Below are 18,171 nucleotides of genomic sequence, written 5' to 3'. Positions count from 1 at the left end.
CCAGGAATACCTGTGAAGTAAAGAGGCTGAAGCTGCAGACCTAGCAGAGGCCTCAGCTACATCAAAGCTGCAATTCATAGAGTGTCTGGCAATGTGTGATGCTAAGGATAGCTTAGATGCTACCTGAGATTTGTTAGGAGAGTCAGGCATGGATTGAAGCAGGGAGGATGCCTGAGAAACCAAGTCTAGGACATATTTGACAATGTGGCTCTGATAAGTGATACCACCGAAAGCCAGTGTGGAAGATGTGTACATCTTTTTCCCCAGTCTGTCCAAGACATTGCTGTCCTTGTCTGATAGCAAAAGGGAGGAGGAAGGCATTAATCTGGACTGTTTGTCACGGGCCACTGCAATGACTGCTGGATCTGCCATTGGTGGCTTAATGAGGAATGTGTGCCTATCAGGGACGTTGTAAAAGTGGTCAGGTCTTTTGGGAGCTGGGGGCTGTGATTCTGGTTTCTTTGAGGCTGATGCAAATGTATCTAGGTAGGCTTGAATCACTGGAGTGATTTCAGAGGGTGACTCCACCTGAAGTAGTTCGTCCTTCCCTTTATGTACCCTCAAAAGGTCCATACTTAGTACCTCATTACACCTCTCTCTAATGTGTCTACTATGCATTTGCATAATTTTATACAAACAAAAAAATTTATTGCTGACCAATTGAACTATATTAATGTAAAATTATGTTACTAAGCTTCTTTTTAATGCAACTTTAACTTTATGCATGTAACCCAACATATGTGAATCTTTTTACTATAACTGCTATTATATCAATCTTGTTTAAAAATGTACTACTGGAGCTTTTCTCCTCGGGTCTCCACTTAAAATGGGCCACAAACCCGGTTAACAAATGTCAATAAATAAATAAAAAAATAAAAATATCTCTTTTGAACCTCTGTCATCTGAGTTGCATCCCACTTGAAATACTCCCTCATTTTAGTAATTGTTTCCCCAAAATAAATTTCTTTAGGGGGACGAGTCTCCCTCTAGGGAATCCTCATCTGGGGAGCAGTAATCCAGAGTAGAAGCTATCTGGGATGTGTAGGCAATGGATTCGTCTGAGGAGAAAGAGGAGGAATCTTCCTTCTGGGTGTGAGTGGAATGAATGGAAGAAGCTGAGGCTGGCCTGGGCTGAGAGCAGGCAGTGTGGCAGCAGGAGAGGCTGAAGACCTAAGAGCCATAAAGGTCTGAACCAAGGATTGAGAGAAGGTATGCCAGTCAGGAAGTAGACAGATGTTTATTTTTTTGCTTCCTCTTAAGAGGAGTAGACTTAGTGGGAAGAGAGGGCCTACTATCAGAGTTTTGGTCTGTAGTAGAGGGTTCCGATTCCTGGACCATGTGCGAGCATCCAGCGGAGCCTGGTTCCCCTTCTGCTGAAGCTGATGTTGGAACGACCCCAGAGGACATGCCTAATGGTGTTTCCAAGGTGGCTTCCATGAGGGTAGTTGCTGCAATCGCCATTTCTAATGGATATCCCTCAGCCCCTAAATCGGTGGCTGGTAGAACGTCCAATGACAGAGGGGCAGAAGTGGTAGGCCTTGCAAACTTAGCCTTCTTTTTAGGTGGCTCTGCTTCGATGGCTGACTCCAGATCCATATGTAGGGCTAAGCACATTAATCATTGATTCTTGAGATAAGAGTTTTAGGGCTGCCAGATGACTATGCAGGGTTTTAGGTACAAACAACTGGGAGATGGTACAGGTGATGTGCTCGTGTTCTTGGCCTAAGCAGAACAAACAGAGTTCATGCAAATCCTTGTGCGGAATCTGATGTCTGCACCTACATTTCCTCTTTTTAGCGAGCATCAGCTAAATAATAACAGTAAACAGCCAAAGCTCAAGTAAGAAAAGGTATTTCCCCAATGGGGTACTTATCAGTAGATGTCTTCAAGGGCAGGGAGCGAATCGATCAATCCAATGTTCGACTGCAACAGAGAAGATGTTCTTCGTGTTTCACTGTTGCAGTCATTACATTTGGGTAATCTGCTGGCAGGTTGCCCTCAGTCAGCCTGAATAACAAAGTCTTGGGTCCTGCATCAGTTGCTGTCTCCTCTTCCATGACGTCAGGTTGTCAGGGGTATAAAACATGCAGCCAACGCAATTTTAATCAGTCTTTCTTGCCTCGCGGTGCCTGAAGCAGTTTGCAAGTACCAGTCGGCCGACTCCTGAAATTTTCGCATTCGAGTTTCAGAACCGAAGTCTTCAACTAAAGCTAAGTACCCCGTTGTGGAAACTGTTTCTTGCTCCTTACTGATGTCAGTAAAAGTTAATAATTGCATTACTTGTGGGAAGAAAATACCTCATAAGGATTTTCATTTGTACTGTATTTCTTGCCTAGGCCCAGATCATAATGTGTCTTGCTGTCGGTTTTGTGCTAGATTTAACCAATGCACTATTAAGCGTCGGTATATTTTTGCTTCAAAATATTTTGGATCTAGATTTAATTATCCTGAAATGTTGTCGGTTAGCAATCCAACTACCGGAGTTCACAAAAAGCACAAAGAAAAAGACAGAGACAGACCGTTGAGGTCCAAAACCAATGACGAAGCTTCTCCTAAGCCAGTCGCCGGTTCGCCGGTACTCAGTGAGGTACATTCACATCCCCTAATACCCGCTACCTTTGAGTCGCAGGCCTCTACCGAGACCCATGTGGAGTCTGGTATGTCTCGAGATTTTCAGAGTATTGAACCTGCAGATGTCTCTCCCTTGGATGGGTGTGGAGCTGCTGAGCAGACACAGGCTTCCGAGGGTGTTTTCAGGCCTCAACATTTTTATATAAAACTGACGCCAGCTTCACAAACAAGATCAAAAACATCTTGTAAGTCTAAAAAAACAACGCATGAGCCATGTGCTCAGGCCCCTATGCCTAAATAACAGATGATCAAAATGGCTGAGGACTTGATTACCTTGATCAGGGGTTCCCAACCCCCCCCCCCCTGCTAGGAGGCCGAGGCAAGACACTGATTATGAATCTTCAGATCAGGTTTCCATTTCTTCTGAATCCTCTTCTGATCAGGAACTTTCTATACCACCCTATGAGGATTCAGATGCAGAAGAATCCATCCCATCTGCATCCCCTCCTGAGGATTATTCTTTTGGAGAAACCTTGCATACTTTAAGGGAACATTTTCATTGGGAGAGTCAGGATTTCTCTGAATCAAAAAAGGGGCTTAGGGATTTCCTTCTTCTTCCTCAGCATAGGCCTTTGGCTATACCTCCTGTATTAGACATTGTTGATTATGTGTTTTCACAATCAAGCATGGCTCCTGATTCCCTACCTCCGGCTCCTAGCAAGCCAGACATATATTACAGGGGTCCTGAATCCCAAAAATTTATTTTCAAAAATCCTGCTGCTGATCCTGAAACTATCATATTGGGTCCCAAAGGTGTAAAGGCCTCTACAGCCAAAAATCCAACCCCCTCTGATAGAGATTCTGGGGTGCTGGATAGATGGGGAAAGAAGGTTTATACTTCTGCAACCTTGGCAATTTGGGCCTTAAACTGCCAGTTTCATATGCTTAAATATCAACAGCATGTTATGGGCTTATTGAAACAGAAAATTATGTTGATTTCTGATTGTGTGGAAAATAAAGAATTACAAGAATTATTGCATACAGCAGAACAGGTTGGAAAGCATACTTTGCGATGTGGTTTAGATTCCTTGGACGCCTCTTGCAGGGCCGCAGTTACTGGATCTGTGATTAGAAGGCATGCCTGGCTCAAGGAGCAAAATATGCCTGATCATGTTAAAGCTAAATTGTTGGATGCCCCTTTACAGCATGATATTCTGTTTGGTAATAAGGCAGAAGAGGTTTTAAAGAAAATGGAAGACAAAGCTAAATCTATGCAAACTGTAAAAGATTTCTTACAAGTGCAGCCACCCAGATTCAGTAGGCACTGGCCTACTAAAAACTGGTCCTTTCATGTGTCCAACAGAGCCTCTCAAGGCAAATCCAGGCACTCAAAAGGCTCTAGATACCAATCACAGGGGTCTTACAGATCAAAGCAATGGAGTGCCTCCACCTCCAAATCTGGAGGAAACAAAGCACAACAATACAGTAAGCAGTCTCAATGACTTCCCTCTACCATCACCAAGCACTTATCTTTTGGCAGCCACCTTGGGGGGAAAATTAGCACTTCATGCTCAAAACTGGCAGTTAATTACCCAGGACAAGTGGGTATTAAACATAGTATCCCATGGGTACAGATTTCATTTCCATACTTTGCCAATTCCAAACGGTTGGCCAGATCTGCCACAAAATCAATGGGCAGAGGCTCAGAAGACAAGTTATGTCCCTCATGGATATGGGGGCTATTCAACCAGTACCAGAAAAGGAAAAAGGACAAGGTTTTTATTCAAGACTGTTCCTGGTACCAAGAAAAGACAATGGGCAGGATTCACGAAGGCTTGCACGGAGTCTAAGAGTAGTGTAAGACTCCATGCAGCCCTCGCGATCCAGGAACAGCCCGAAATTCCGTGTAAGAGACCAGCTAAAACGTCTCTTACACGGACTGGGCATGGATATGCTAATCAACTCACTTGCAGCCGAAAGGCATGCAAATGAGGTAGATTAGTGATCCACGAAGCCCAAACCAGCCCGTGTAAGAGCCGTGTTAGCTGCAGAAATGAACTCAGTTGACAACTGAGTACGTTTCTGCAAATAACACAATGGAGCCATGTCAGCTCCAAATAGAGTGCATATGTGTCAGGCAGCATGCCAATGGCCAAATATGTGGCCATTGGGAAGGTACCCCGATGCAAATATGAGAAATACATTTTTTTTTTCGGCGATGTTTAAAAGCAGCGCAGCCCCGCGCAAACGGGCTGCCTATATAAAACATAAAAATGAAGGTTATAAACCCACAAATGTGGGTTTTATGCAATGCATGGATTTACAATGCAGGGACCAGCAGACCAAAAACAACATGGCCACCGTTTAGTGGTTGCTAAGGGGGGAAGCTGAGTCTAAGACATGTAACTAAGCATTAGTAGGCAATCTGATGTAAATGAGTGTTAGGATACTGAATCCCACTGTCACATAACAAATGAGCACATTCTGAGTAGTGTAAGAGTTACATAAGGGGGAGGAACAGAGTAGGAGATAGGTGACATCACAGGGGGGAATGGCAGAAAGAAATGCAGTTCATTGGAGGTCAGTGTTACATGACAGATGTCAGACACATATCATGGAAAGAGGAGTGCCACAAGATAAGCATGGGAAAGTCAAGAAATGGAAGGTGTACACTGTTGCTTACACCAAAGATTCTTGCTGGGCGTGCATGCGCATGTGTGCACGCCATGAGGCGTGAGTAGGGCAGTGTGTGCACGTGTAAGGCAGACTGAGCATGTGGGAGCCTGTTGGCAGACTTGTAAGACTGTTTGCGCTGGTGTGCACGTGTTTTATCCCGAATAAGAAGATTCTAAACCGTGTAAGCATGTGTGTGCGCGTGTAAGCCACTGTGAGCGTGTTTCTGCTGGTATGCACGTTGCTCCCCCCTGAGGAAACAGAAAGGAAAAAGGAAGCAACAAAATGGAATACTGCTGGAGCTAGCAGGTGAAAGCAATTAGAAGCAGGCAATTACACAGGCAGAATAGTAGCCCAGCCAAGCACTTAAAACTCTGCAAACAGCAGTGCAGGATGTTTCTCTCAAGAGACACTGCAAGACAGGAGTAAGCTATTAGAAGTGAAAACTGAAAAAGCTGAACTCAGAGCAGAAATGCTAGGGGCTGCCATAGCTGTCATAAGGAGACATAGGCGACTTGCTGAGGGTGGTGACAATGCAAATGGTGCCATACAACCCACAGTGAGGAGACGGAGAAGAGTGTACAGGCCCAGGGTCACCTACCACGGGTTACATGAGCTGGAGATAGTGGAGCTATAGAGTGGACAGAGACCTCCTGCAGCAAATTGTCGAGCTGTGCAGGCCACGCCTCACACATAGAACCAACAGAGGGGAACCCATCCCAGTGGAAACCAAGGTATGTGTTGGCCTAAGAATACTAGCAACAGGTACCTTCCAGAGACCAACTGGTGATATGATGGGGATATCACAGGCATCAGCCTCCAGGGTACTGCACCAGTACCTGGATGCCATGTCAGCACATGTCGGTGATCATGTATATTTCCCCAATGCCCGTGAGGTATTGGCCAGCAATATGTGTCTCTTCCAGCAAATAGCGGAATACCCTGAGGTAGTGGGTGCAATAGACTGCACGCACATACTCATCAAAGCACCAGCCGGTGAGTGGGGTAGGGCCTACATAAACCACAAGGGCTTCCCCTCCATCAACTGCCAGGTCGTGTGTGATGCCCAGGGCATAATAATGAATGTGTGTGCTGGCTGCCCTGGGAGCTACCATGATTCCCATGTCTGGCATTTGACGCAGCTGTACCAGACATTTGCCAATGGGGACATTCCACATAGACACCTAGTGGGGGATGCAGGTTATGCACTGGAGCCGTGGCTGATGACACCCATCAGAAATGCACACACACTTGAACAGGAACGCCATAATGAGGCACACGCACAAACACGTAACTTAATAGAGTGTGTGTTTGGGCTGCTCAAGTCACGGTTCCAGTGTCTGGACACATCTGGTGGAGCCTTGCAGTACTCACCAACTACATGTACCCAAATTGTCATGGTATGTGCTATGCTACATAATATGATCTTGCGAAAACAGCTGCAGCAGGACCAGCATAGGGCCGGGCCAAACAGCCCCCCACCATTGCCAAGGCCATCACAGGCAGAGCGTGACTAAGAGGAGGAACAACCTGAGCCTGCCCCAGTAGGCAGAAGGAGGCGTGCCCAGTATGCCCTGGCCTTGGCAAAGAGGCAACGCATAGCACATACACTGGCTCAGTAGGAACCCTGGGAATGATACCCCTCTCTGACTCACTCATATAATGACAGGGATGCCTAAAATGACATAACCTGCTCTCAAACATGTACAGGGAGTCTAGTATGTGCATCCGACAGAGGCAGCCCTGCAGCACCACCTGAGGCATGAATGCCATGTGTTAAGCAATGTAACACCATGTAGTATATGCAAACTTGATGACCCTGACTAACATCCTACCCTCACCAAGCATGATGTCACAATATGACGATGAGATGATCAATTGCAATAATTGGCTGAAGTATTGCTGTTAGTCAAAGGGGATCCAATGTGTGCCAGCCTGGGATGACATGCTAAGCATGACATGATGCTCCAGCTGCTAGGGATGGCATGCACCTATCAGTCCTGGCCTTATGGATACTGGCAAAGGCTGTTGTTACCCACAGCATGCCTTGAATAGGTAAGGCTCAAAACACAAACCCACCTCCATAGGTATCACAAGGGATAAGAACCTAGATGTAATGCTACACAATGCCAGAAGTCTAAACAGCAAGATGCATGCAGTCTAAACTCCCCTAGTATGGAGAATGTTGATATCTGTCCTGTAACAGAAAACTGGGTCAAGGCTGACAACAGCACCCTAACACTACCAGGTTACACCTCATACTGTGCTGTACAGCCTCAAAACATGGAACAAGCTACAAAAGGAGGGTGACTAGCAATAATTGTCAAGGATAATCACACCCCCATGTTGGTACCACAACAAGAAGCAGCATGGACCAGCCATGGTCAAGTAACAGTGGCTAAAACTGCCTCCCAGTTTATAGCCTGCTACAGACTACTGTCCTAACACCAGGAACTGCCTATGTTGGAATACATGAATATATCAAGCCCTCCAAACCACATTATATTGGGTGACTGAAAATACCCAAACATAGACTGGGAGCATTATTCTAGCTCCAACATTGTAGGACAAAGGTTCCTAGAATCCATAAACCAAAATGCCCAGGAACAACGTACCACTCCCACAAGAGGGGTAAGCATACTGGATGTGATAATCAGCAACATGGGTACTGGATGGCAAGATGAGAAGTGTATCCCTCACTGGTAAGACCAGACCATAGAGTAATCACACCGGATCTACACATCCTGACCACAGTCCCTGGCCAGAAAACCACAGTGAAAAACATGTGTAAAGCAAAAGTTGCACTCCTCCAAACTGATGTGGAATCCATTAAAGGCCCTGTGCAGGTGCAAAATATGGGCCACACCTCAGAACCTGTTATACAGGCATTCCATGAACACTGTCAGGAATGCATGGATTATGCAATCCCAAATAAAACCAAGACACAATGCCATACACGCAGGCATCTGGCATGGTGGACTCCAGCCATTACCAAACCATGCAAGAGAATGAGGAAGCTACTACATGATAGAGCAAACATAAAAAGGGAAGTAATCTCTGATCAGTAGTATGGCAATAAAATATGTCCAGTCATACAATCCACTAAGGCCAGCTACAACAAGTTGAATCTGTGAATCTTGAGGCAATGTTACACCTGCCCCATGTACACAGACAACCCTCACCTGCCCCCAAGAAATACAAATATATGTGAGAGATGCAACCATTTATCCAAACTGGAGGCTGAGCTCTCTCAACTCAGTACTGTAAAAACTAGTCAGGAGGAGAAGGTAACCACACACACCACAAACCCAGTCTCACATAGACCTATCACAACTGCAAACCAAAGACATAAACACAGAAAAACATTCCCGGAGGCTCTAATTACAAACACACCACATCAACAGAGGCCTCCAAAGCAGACACCCAAGCAACCACTACCTCCAAACATAGCACATGCAACACATAGTACACAAAGCTGGTGTGCCAAACAGTCACAGGCCAGAAGGAGAAACAACATGCCTGATACAGTTGTAATAGGTGACTCCATAGTCAGACACACTGCTGTCCCGCTCACCAGACTGAACAAGGGAAAGGGTACAGTAAGCTGCCTGTAGGCTGCTACAATACACCACATAACACAAGTACGCAGGTCACCCCAAAGCAAGTAGAAATATGATGCAGTCATCTTCCATGCTGGCGTGAATGACCTGAGATGTACCTCCCTGGACTACATGAAAAGAGACATAGATGAGCTCTCCAATTATGTAGTCCAGGCCGGTATGACACTGACCGTGTGCAGCATCCTACCCTCACCAAGAATGATGCCACAGTACAAACACAGAATGATCAGCTTTAACAAGTGGCACAATTACTGGTGTCATTCCAAGGGGATCCAATGTCTGTCTGCTTGGGATGTCATGCTTGACAAGCCACGCTGCTGTGCCAGGGATAGCTTGCACCTGTTACCCCTGGGCATCTGGATATTGGATAAAACTCTTGCCACCTCCATAGAGCCTTTCGTAGGCAAGGCTGAAAAGACTAACCCACCTCCCTAGAAAACATAAGTGGAAAGAAACATAAGGGTAATGCTGCCCAATGCCAGATGTGTAAACCTCAACATGCATGCTCCCGAGGCCCTCCCCAGTATGGAGAACATCGATGTCCGTGCAGTGACAGAAACCTGCAGCAAGGCTCCTGACAGCACACCAGCACTACCAGGTTATATCTCATATCATGCGTTATGGCCCCAAAACCTGGACCAAAACATAAAAGGAGGGGGAGTATCCATATTCAGCGCAGACACCCACACGTCCAGGTAACTCACAATGAACGAAGCATCGGCGACCACCCATGTGCAACTAACCGTAGGCAAAACTGCTGTACAGTCTGTAGCATGCTACAGACCACACTCTCACACACAGGAACCCCACTCAGCCATCCTGAAGACACTGGACAGTATGAATGTCTCACCAAATACCAAACAAGGTACTCATAAATTACCACATAGGTGGTAATCCATTATGTATGGAAGGAGTAATCAGGGACCTAGGGACACAAGTGGACAGTAACCTGTCATGTGACACTCACATTGCCAATGTAGCTAGGAAGACTGTCTATATTGGACACCGTATCATGAAAGGATTCACATCTATGTCAACAGAGGTCATTGTGCCCCTATACTGTTCTCTTTTCAGGCCCATAATCTAGTACAATGCCTCATTTGGGATATACCTTACCCGACACCTGCAGCAGTTAGAAAGACCTCAAAGGCACCTCACCAAGAGGATAAAGGGTCTCAAATACATGTCATATGCTGCCTGGCTGTAGACACCCCAGCTGTATGCAGTCACATACTGCCTACGCAGAGGCGTTGTATGCCTGTTGTACAAGGCCATGTCCAACACAGGAGTAATGGACATGCTCCACCCCAAAAAACCCAAATCCATCGGAGCTGTGAGAGTGACAGATGTCAACCTCAACACATAATGAAATAGGATGTGCTGGAGGGACAGATACATAACCCAGAGGCTCCCTAAATCCTGGAACGGAATCCCACTCCATGTTAGGCAGACTGACTTTCTTCAACAGGAATCTTGCCAAGTGGATGGATGATCGTAGATGTACACTGGGGGTCTTCACTGTCACGTCCAGACAGAGGCACAGTAAAGTAAATCATAAATGGCCATAATATTCACATAGCAAGGGGTGGCACACACGCTGGCTAGGCTTATAAATGCCCTAGGGCGGATAGTCTAGTATGAACCTATGAACCTATGAAGATACAAATTGTACAGGACACTAAGGATAATCACAAGGCTTTCTTAACTGATGGTAGGAACCTTGTTGGGAATTCACAGATATGCTCTGAATCACTCAAATATTACAAACATAATATCAAACACACACACATATTACCAACATCCAACCTGACAGGTGCAGTGCAAACCCCCCCCCCCCCAAAATGCAAAATATCTATCCCAGCAGAGTGCTGACCCCCTGACATTGCAGATGCTGAGGTAACAGCCAGCATCTACAAAGCAAAACACACAGCATCAATGGTATGAGATGGTGTCCTGGGCTGAGTCCAACATGGACTCCAAGAAGAATGGAATGCCAAATAACACTACTGCTCAATGTCAGCCTTACCACAGGATATGTACCTAAAGAGCAGTGTACAGCAACAGTGGTCCTTCTCCACAAAGGTGTTGCCTGAATGGATACTGCAAACCACCACCCCAGAATCCTGACAAGCTTGGTCTGCAAAGCTATGGAAAGGATCAGCATGTACCTCAGACATAAAGATATTGGGGACCTACTGACACTGGACCCTACCCAGTGTGGCTTTCTTAAGTGCAGATCCTGCCCCTTAAACATGTTTGACTCATTTGAAACAGTCATTAAGGTCATTGATGAGGGGAATGTGGTCCACACAGCCTAGCTGGACCTTGCAAAATGCTTCCATACAACATCCCACGTGTTAATTATAGATAAGCTCACCAGCTTAAATATAAACCCCTATGTCAGTAGAGGGGTTGCAAACCAGACCAAGGACAGAACTGACATGGTCAGAAATGCTGCAGCCATGTCAGATTACAAACCAGATATAACTGGCATCCCACAAGGCTTGGTCCTGGGACCTCCCTTGTTTGGTATATATGTCCCATAGGTACAGGCCAACATGGAAGGACTGTGTCTGAACAGGTTTGCAGAGGACTACAAACTGGCCACCATATCTGACCCTCCAGCTGACACAAGCATCCCACAAAAGGGCCACATAGAAACAGACAACTGGTGCCATAGCCATGTCAGCAAGCTAATTGCAGAAAAGTGTATAGTCAACCCCTGTGGATATACAGTAAGTGCCCACCAATTACCACATAGGTGTTAACCCATTAAGTACTTAACATGGGGACACAAGTTGTTAGATATCCTGCATTGGACAAGCATGTGGCTGTAGTGGTTACAGAAACATACCATATACCCACCTAATCATGAAGGTTGTCAGATCTAGATCAGGGGAGGTCATTGTGGCTCTGCAGTCATCCTTCATCAGCGTCACAATTGACTACAATGGCCCCTGTGGGATGTACCTCAGCAGACACCTCCATCAACTGGAAAGACCCCAAAAGTATCTCACCAGGAGTATCAAAGAGCTTGCACAGATGTCATATGTTGCCTGATTAAACAAACTGCAGCTCCACACACTGCCATACTGCCCACCCAGAGGCAAGCTGTGCCAGATGTATAAAGCCATGTCCAAGCTGGAATCAATGAACATGCTGCACCTTGTACATTCTGAATGGCAGAGACCTGAACCCCAACACTGACATACATAGGACAAGCTGTACTGAATGATCCATAACACAGAAGCCACCCCCACTCTTGAGTAAACTCCCAGTACAGGTTAGCCAGAGAGTCACTCATCGATTCTCCTCAAGAGGAATCTTGATGAGTGGATGAGAGATGGTAGGTTTACCCTGGGTATCACTGTTATGTCACGGGTAGACTGAGGCACAGTATACTAACCATGACATATGTCATGGCATACTCCAGTTACAATGTGTGTCGAACGACAAACACACTCTCTGACTAGCATTAGAAATGGCCTAGGGCACATTGCTAGTGTTTGCTAAAGTCCACCTATGTTGTGGAATACACTACCAATGTTGGACAAGCCTGGTTTAAGTAGTCCATATCTGAACATAATGCAACATGGTCATATGTGCACAACTGGCCCCTAACCAGTCTGTTGTGCTCACTTATGAAAATGTAAAGCAGTGATAGGACTAAAGCCCAGGATACTGTCCACCACAGTGAAAGTACTGAATCAGTACACTATACGGTACTACAGTGTTAGGTCAATATGAAAGGATGTTGACAACTGTATGCAAAGTATCCCATGCAAACCCCACAGGCACAGTATAATCCCTGTTGTGTTAAGACACAAAGCAGTTGGACAGTAAGTACACAACATGACACACAACACACAACCATAAACGTGAGATATTGTTGAAGTTCACACTCATCCACAAATGTGGTGGACTGCAGAGTTCAACATATGGAAAGCTCACACTGGGCATGCTCGCACACTTTGATAAATGAGACATATGTCAGACAACATGCCATGGAAAGCCTGAACTGGGCATGTTCACACACTTAGGCCATATCTCAGTTTAGCAGTTGGCCACACATATCTGGTATTTGTACGTGTTATTCCAGGAACCAACCACATTACAGCAATTTGGCCAGTGCGCACAGTTAAATGACTACAGAGACATAAGTGATATAGTGGATCCCTCTCATATTCAAACATCTTCCACAGATACACAAGTTGTTCATAGAAACAGGGAATGCTATGGCAATAAAGACCTGCAAACAGTCTATCAGCAACAAATATTGTGCATCTGACAATTAAACATATGGGTGTAGAGGTCAATACTAGGCTGTTTGCCCTAGGGAATGAAAGCTTAGCCAGAGTGTGCTTGGCGTCTGCCTCCCCAGTACAGTAGGCTACTGTGCCACTGTAAAGTAGGTCACATAAGGCACCGTTTGAGGCTAGTGTGCTGTGCCTCCATCAAGCAGGGACACAGTGGAGATCCCAGGGGTTGAATTTGCTATGCCACATCCATGTTGTTGGTGTGTGCTGGAAGAGGGTTGGTAAGGACCTCTAACAGTAAGTGGTCATCAATAACAGACTGAGGGGAGCCTTATCTGCAGTATCTGGACAATTTCACTGTCAACACTTTGTCGTGATGATTATGAGGGATTGAAGTGTCGTGCCAGTACTGTTCAGAGATGTCCTCCCTCTGTGGGCTACTGCTCTGCAATGTATTAGCTCACTCCGTCTGTTGGACAGCTCATATATGGCTGGTGTACACCTGACAGGTGTCCTGTTGTGGAGGAGTCATGGGTATATTTGTGATAGCATGATCAATGCAAACCTTCCACATGCTCATAGAATGCAATTGTCAAGGATTATGCAGAGTGGACTGTATACTCCCCCAGCATGGATCCTTTGAAGTCTTCCACCCCAGTCTTCACAAGTGTAAAGTCTGCTTTTATAAATACACTTTGTTTGCAGTGACAACCTTGCCTGGGGGTGGGGATGGGATATGGATGTCCAGGGAAAGTTGGGTATGGTCAGATATCAACAATGGTGGTCTACCTCTGGTGTGGAACAGTGAGTACCCATGTTGCAGATGGTCAGGTGCAATATGTATTCCCCCTTGTGGCTGTGGTGAGTGGTCCTGCCATAGCACATGGACTCACAAATTGTAGTGGCTGTAGGGTAATGTTGTAGAGGCCTGAGTAGTTCCCACACACAATATACCTATACCTGACGTTAACAACTGGAATGGTGTATGTGAACACCTTCATATCTTGGCACTGTTCCCAGGGAAGCAAAGTGTGTGTCCTGGATGTGGGAGGGGTGGTCTGAACTGATTGTGTTGTGTGTTACAGGTCCTGTGGTCACGAAGCATGGTATAGAACATAACCTGCCAGTGCTGATGTGCATATCTGAGCCTGAAGTAGGTAGCTGCAAATGCATATATATGCTATCCCCCACCTGACAGGTAATAATAGATGTACATACCTCTGTATAAATAATGATGTCAGCACCCTACAAATACTGCAGGTGCAGAACAGATGCCCAGTAATTCGGATAGTGCGCTCTGCTAATGCGTCTCCCTCAAGTGTCATAATATAGTTAGGTAGGGGTTTCAATCCTGCAAATGCTCAGTGTATGTGTGGGTGAGCAGGGTTGGTGTGTGTGCAATTCTGTGTGAGAGAAATGTCCCTTTTGGCAACTAGGAGAACACACTACAGGACCTTTTCTAAACACTAATGATGTCAGCACCCTATAAGTACAGCAGGAGAAGGAAAACCTCCTAGTAATGTGAATAGCATGCTCTGCTAATGTGTCCATCTTGAGTGTCATAACATAGGTAGGAGTTTGAATCCTGCAAATGCTCAGTGTGTGTGCAATTCTGTGTGAGAGAAATGTCCCTTTTGGCAACTAGGAGAACACACTACAGGATGCACATTCCCCTTTCTAAACACTGATAATGTCAGCACCCTATAAGTACAGCCGGAGAAGAGAAACCTCCCAGTAATGCAAATAGCGCGCTCGGCTACTGCGTCTCGTATTAATGACATAACATAGTTAGGTAGGGGTTTGAATCCTGCAAGTGTGGGGGTGGAAGTAGGGTGTGTGCAATTACATGTGTGAGAAAACTAACCCTTTTGGCAACCAGTACAACACACCAGCTGCTGCATATTCCAATCTCTACACAGAGATGATGTCAGCACCCTACAAGTACAGCAGAAGAGGGAAAATCTCCCAGTAATGCAAATAGCACGCTCTGCTACTGCATCTCTCACTACTGTCATAGCACAGTTAGTTATGGCCTTGAATTCCACAAATACCACGTGTGCTTTTGTCACACAGAATGCCCATGTGTGTGGGTTGTTGTTCACAATAATGCATGACATCAATTAAACCAGTAATGGCAATGCACACAGATGATGTATGTGTGTGCCAAATACACATATATACCTGTGACCTTCAATAGTTCCCATGTCTGACGCCTGCCACATGTGAATACATGGTATTTGCACTGGATAACATTATGACTGTGGTTTTCTGTGCGGGTGCTGCATGTGGTATGTGTATATACAGTGTGACTTGTATATGGTATCATCCTAGCGGCGAGGGATACATATCTGGTCTGGGGCATATAGTCTACATGTTGTTGATGAACAGGTGCTGCATGTTTTCACCTGTTGTGGGAGTGGTAACAAGTTGTTCCATAGCAATGCAGTGACTACATGCTAGGAACCTTTCAGCTAGGGTGTTGTAGCTACAGTAATTCATCAGCATTCAGTAATACTTCAGCAGTCTTGGTGAGGGTATGATGCCAACCAAGGTCAGGGTCATACCAGCCTGTGCCACATGCTCAGAGAGCCCTTCTATGTTCCCTATCATGTAGTCCAGGGAGGTACATCACAGGTCAGCCATAGTGGCATGGACAATGACTGAGTCATATGTGTCCATGCTTCTGACTGACCTGTATGCTTGTGTTATGTGGTGGACCATAGTGCCCCACGGGCATATCACTGTGACCTTCACCTTGTCCAGCCTGGTGAGCGGGACCTCACTGTACTGGACAATAAAGGTACCTAACACAACTGTAGCAGGTGTGTTGTCTAGCCGTAGAGGCTGTGACTGGCACACAGGATTTGTGTGCTATGTGTTGCACGTGCTGTGTTCCGGCTTAACGTATGACTGTTTGCCAGCTGCAGAGGTGTCTGCTGCTCAGGCAGGATGCTATTCTGAGGCTCCACGAATGCCCCAGTGTGTTCATGTGTTTGGATTGCTGTCAGTGTAGGTCTACATCAGACTGGTATTGTAGTCACTGTAGTATTTCATGCCACCTGACAGGTTATGCCAGTACTGGGTTCAGAGTGCTTAGTCCCCAGTTTGGCTATGTGGTTGCATCTCACACATGTGTTGTATGACCAGAGGGTTGACTGTGTACATTTGGCAGCTGTGACATTGCCACATGACTCACATATTCCACAACTGTACCATAGAGGTGACTGACAAGTGACCTTTGCACATGCTACCATAGTATTGTGATTGCCATGGTGATTAACAGCACATAGGGCCAATGGGGAACAAGGTACAGAAGATGAGTATGTGAGGGTGTAGTGCCTGTGATTAGTTAGCATTGGCATATATGACTGCTCACGTGGTGAAATGCCAGGTAAGTCATATGCAATGTGTCACAGGCAACGTACATGTGAACAGGACAAACAGTGAAGTTCTGCCAAGTGAGACATGGACATACATATAGTAAGCTATGCAGATGTCACTAGGAATCCACAGATGCTCTGTAAATCTGCATTGCAGATGGAATCAGTGTTCCAGGGTAACTACAAGCAAACATGCATGCAAACAAAGCTACAGTAAGCAGGGCTGCATGTAGTCCATTGTACAACAAACAAGCTGTACCACTTCCAGTAGGTAACAGTGCAAATATGCAGGCACTATACACATGTACATGGAAATACACAGGTCAGATGGCCAGGGTCCAGTCTCAGCACACACAAGTGTACAGACCATGTACCGTCAGGATGTACAATAACCGGATGGAAACCCAGGTGCTCACACCTGCAGTAATACACATGTCAAATGACAGACACTGAGCCTTCACTCAGTGGTTCCATACTTAGTAGGATGTATGCTACCTGTCCTGCCACCACAGTATCCCTGACATTTATGGGGACTCTCCCTCCTGCGAAAGTTAGTTTTGTGTGTTGGGGCTATCTAGCATGGTATGAGATGTGAGCTTGCAGTGCTAGGTTGCTCCTATTTGTCCTGTACCAGTCGTGTAGTACTGCACACATATCAACATCCTCAAACATCCACATTGCAGAGTCCAGTGTGGGCAACATGCCACTTTCAGTTTACATGTCCATCATTGTGTATCAATACTTTCATTACCTTATCCCCTGTGCTACCTATGTATGTGGCCTTCTGTTGACATCCTTACCACCAGTATGCAAACATGTGCAGATGATACACTATGGTACTTACCATGGGTGTAGACAACAGTACAAGACAATCATACCCTTACTGCATCAGGCATGCTGGGATATACCCACAATTATATCAGCACACAGTACTGTTAACAACATGATACTATTACTACACGTCTATGTAGTCACCCTGTGCATCAGCAACATGTTAACATGTACCTGCACTGATGTTACAGATTGCAGGAGGTGGCACAGTTTCATCATATGCACAGGGTGTGAACTTGGTATGCCTGAGTCTGCCACTGATACCACCAATTGACATGTATGTGTATGTGTGTTGGTGAGGGACAGCAGTACAAGGTGGGGCAATGTTGTTGCAGTGTGTGCGTGTATGCGGTAGCCCTAGGTGTTGTCAATTCGCATGTGTGTATGGATGCACACAGTTCCACCTCATGGCTGCCATATACTGGTGTTTGTGGACAGCCACAGACTGTACCTGCCAGGTCATACAGATCAGTGTCTCTGGCCACGGACACGGTACCTGTGCCTTGCAGGGGTGCTACGGACTGTATCCGGTACCAATCCAGACTGGGTACTGTCATCAAAAGCAGGTGTTCATTGACTGGACACAGATCCCTGTTGGGCCTGTCCAGAGCCACGTGCACGTGGTCTCCTGGGGCGGTCTGATGACAGCACAGACCCAGCATTGCTGGGGCTGCTGCTGGCACTATGGGGGTGGCCGCGGCCCTGTTGTCATCTGCAATGACTGCCAGCTGCTGCTGTTGCTGGCATACGCCCACGTCAATGCCTCAACCATCCACCATTGCCCTGGCTCATGGACATGTAGTTGTGGAACTGATCTAATATGTCCCCACAACGTCTGTC

Source organism: Protopterus annectens, chromosome 8.part0 (genome assembly GCF_019279795.1).
Source record: "Protopterus annectens isolate FY-2018-M chromosome 8.part0, PAN1.0, whole genome shotgun sequence".
Taxonomy (NCBI): Eukaryota; Metazoa; Chordata; order Ceratodontiformes; family Protopteridae; genus Protopterus; species Protopterus annectens.
Note: the sequence above shows the minus strand (reverse complement) of the source record.